A 3872-nucleotide genomic window follows, 5' to 3' on the forward strand; every position below is an offset into this window, starting at 1 on the left:
GAAGGGGGAATGAAGCATGAGAGACTATGGACTCTGAGAAAAAACTGAGGGCTTCAGAGGGTAGGGGGGTGGGAGAATGGGATAGACTGGTGATGGGTAGTAAGGAGGGCACGTCTTGCATGGTGCACTGGGTGTTATACGCAACTAATGAGTCATCGAACTTTACATCTGAAACCAGGAATGTACCGTATGGTGACTAACGTAATATAATGAAAAAAATATTAAAAAAAAAAAACAAAAAAAAAAAAAACCTCTCAACAAAGAAAAGTCCAGGACCAGAGGCCTCTCTGGGAAATTCTATCATACTTTTATAAAAGAATTAATGCCAATTCTTCTAAAACTCTTCCAAAAAATAGAAGAGGAGCTTGTTACGGAGCTAGAACCCCAGCCCAGGCCATATTCTGTGCTGGTAGCTGGCTGGGTGGAAACCACCCACCCAGCCTTCCTGTGGTGACACTGCTCTCTGTTGAGGGGGGGCATTAAGCCCCCTGAAATAGGACTCTCTGCTTCACCAGGTTCATATGAACCACTGCAGCAATTCCTGGAAAACTTACTCCTAACCTCTGGCTCCCTTGGAGCTGGCAGCCCTCCTACTCTCCTCACAGCCCTGCCCTGCTCTGCCCCACAGTCCGGCCCTAAGTGCCCAGGCCACAGGCATTGAGGAGGCACACACCTGCAAGCCAAAGCATTATAACCAGGTCAAGGAGGCTGGGGGCTCCAGGGTCCTGGCCACGTGTCCCCCACCATGGAGCTGAGACCTTGCTATGGGTGGTAGCCCTGCTGGCAGCCATGCCCTTGGCAAGAAGGTCTACACCAACACCTGGGTGAGCATTCCAGGAGGCCCAGCTGTAGCTGACAACCTGGCACGCAAGCATGGCTTCCTCATCCTGGGCCAGATCTCAGCAACTATTACCACTTCTGGCATGGAGAGGTGATAAAGCAGTCCCCGTGGCCTCACCACTTGCAGCACAGTGGCCTGTAGAGGGAGCCTCAAGTACAGTGGCTGGAGCAGCAGGTGGCAAAGCAATGGCCAAAAGGGATGTGTACCAGGAACCCAGGCACACCAAGTTTCTCCAGCAGTGGTACCTGTCTGGCATCACCCAGTGGGACCTCAACATGAAGGAGGCCTGGGCTCAGGGCTACAGGAGTATGGCATTGTTGTCTCCATTCTGGATGATGGCATCGAGAAGAATCACCCAGACTTGCCATGCAGTTATGATCCTGGGGCCAGCTTCAACGTCAACAACCAGGACCCCGACCCCCAGCCTCAATACACAAACATGGATGACAACTGGCATGGCACACGGTGTGCAGGCCAGGAGGCTGAGGTGACCAACAACAGTGTCTGTGGCATAGGCGTGGTCTACAATGCCTGCATTGGAGGGGCGCACATCCTGGACAGCGAGGTGACAGATGTGGTAGAAGCATCCTCCCTAAGCCTGAACCCCAACCACATTCACATCTACAGTGCCAGCTGTGGCCCCAAGGATGACAACAAGACCATGGATAGGCCTGTCTGCCTCACCAAGGAGGCCTTCTCCTGGGGAGAGGGGGTGATTAGCCAGGGCCACAGAGGATGGGATCCATCTTTGCGCCTCAGGAAATGGGGGCCAGGAGCATGACAGCTCTAAGTGTGACAGCTATACCAATAGCATCTACATGCTGTCCATCGGCAGCACCACAAAGCTTGGCAATGGGTTCTGGTGTGGCAAGGCCAGCTCGTCCACACCGGCCACCACCTATAGCAGTGGCACCCAGAGAAAGAAGCAGATAGTGACTAGGGACTTGCAGCAGAAGTGTACAGTCTCACATGGGCACCTAGGCCTCTGCCCCATTGGCAGCTGGCACCATCCCTCTCATCTTGAAGCCAAAGAGAACTTTGCCTGGTGAGACCTCAAATCCAGCCTGGGTCACCATGACTGGGTCACCAATGGTGTGGGTCAGAAAGTGAGCCATTCATATGGCTATAGGCTGTTGGACACAGGTGCTCTGGTGACCCTGGTCTGGAACTGGACAACAGTGGTCCCCCAGAGGAAGTGCATCAGGGATATCTCCACTGAGCCGAAGGACATCAGGAAGCAGCTGGAGGTGCAAAAGACTGTGACTGCCTTCCTGGGGGAGCTCAGCCATATCACACAACTGGAGCACGCACGGTCCCACCTCAACCTGTCCTATAATCACTGTAGCAACCTGGCCATCCACCTGGTCAGCCCCATGGGCACCTGCTCTACCTTGCTGGCTTCCAGGTCAGGCAACTATTCCACAGATGGGTTTAGTAACTGGGCCTTCATGCTAATCCATTCCTGGAATGAGGACCCCTCTGGCAGTGGGTCCTGGAGACTGAAAATACCAGCAAAGCCAACAACTGTGGGACACTAAGTTCACCCTTGCGCTGTATGTCACGGCCTTGAGGGCCTGCACACACCTCCTAGAGCAGTGAATATAAGACCCTCACTTCCAGCCAGGCCTGTGTAGTGTGCAGGAAGGCTTCTCCCTGCACCAGAAGAGCTGTGTCCAGCACTGCCCACCAGGCGTCAATGCCCAAGTCATCGATATACACTATAGCATTGAGAATGACATGGAGATCATCTGGGCCAGCGTCTGTGCTCCTTGCCACACCTGGTGTGCCACATGCCAAGGCTGGCCCCCACAAACGGCCTCAGTGCCCCCGCCGTGCCTCCCTAAACCCTGTGGAACAGATGTGCTCCCAGTAGAACCAGAGCAGCCTTGAGACCCTGAGCGGCAGCTTCCCCCGGAGGTGGAGGTGGAGTCCTGGCTAAGGGCAAACAGCAGGGCTGCTGCCCTCACGTTTGCCTGAGGCAGCGGCTGGCCTCAACTGTGCCTTCATCCTGCTGGTTTTCATCACTGTCTTCCTGGTCCTACAGCTGCAGTCGAGCTTCGGCTTCTGGGGGTGAAGGTGTACACTGTGGACTGTAGCCTCATCTCCTACAAGGGGCTTCCCCCATCTCAAGCCTGGCAGGAAGATTGTCCATCTGACAAGAAGAGGATGAGGGCCAAGGTGAGAGGACCATTTTTCTCATAGACCATGAGCACCTACTACCCGCTCCTTCAAGCCCATTCCCCTCCTTGGGCATTTTTTAATTCATCAAAATATATATATTTTTTGTTGTTCTATACACATATACATATATATATACACACATATACGTATACATATACATATATACGTATACATATATGTATACATATACATTATATATATATGTGTGTGTGTGTGTGTGTGTGTATATAAATATATATAAAACATATAGAACAGCTCCGGCTCGCCGCTCAGAAGCAGGGCTTGCACTTGCGGCTGGCATTCATTCAGGGTGTCCGGTCTGACCTCCTTGCCCTGCCACCTGCGGTGCGCCGCCTTCTCCAGCACCCACTCGTGGCTCTTCTGCATGATCCCGTGCTGCGCCATCCTGTACGGGACCCTCTCACTGGTGAAGTCAGACTCCCTGGCCTCCTCTTCGTCATTATTTTCGTTCAGGGCCTTTGGCAGAAAGGTTGATGGCCCAGAAAACAAGCAGAGGTAGAACTTCTTGGCCTTGGTGCTATTGGGGAAGTCCACCACCACGCCACCGGTGAAGCCAGCCTTGGTGGCCTGGGTCGTGATGAGCTCCAACTGCTCCGAGTTCTCAGGGTACAGCTGCAGGATGGCCCAGGCTCCACAGACCAGCACAGAGTACAGAGAAGAAAAGCAGCAGTACAGTGTGTGTGTGTGTGTGTGTGTGTGTGTGTATCTTGGGATGGGGTTTGGACTTCAGCTGGCAAGAAGAGCACAGACTGCTTCCCATCCTACCCTTGGACTGCCTGACTGCCTGAGATGGGCCCCAGGAGCAACTGGGGGAAAGGGGAGGGCCTCA

At 53.5% G+C, this 3872-nt stretch overlaps 1 pseudogene; it reads left to right on the plus strand.

Moving 5' to 3' along the window:
* The first annotated feature begins 247 nt into the window (after positions 1-247).
* LOC103658164 lies at positions 248-3102 on the plus strand (annotated as a pseudogene).
* Positions 3103-3872: the final 770 nt, after the last annotated feature.

This window comes from Ursus maritimus, unplaced genomic scaffold (genome assembly GCF_017311325.1).
Source record: "Ursus maritimus isolate PB19 unplaced genomic scaffold, ASM1731132v1 scaffold_11, whole genome shotgun sequence".
NCBI classification, from domain to species: domain Eukaryota; kingdom Metazoa; phylum Chordata; class Mammalia; order Carnivora; family Ursidae; genus Ursus; species Ursus maritimus.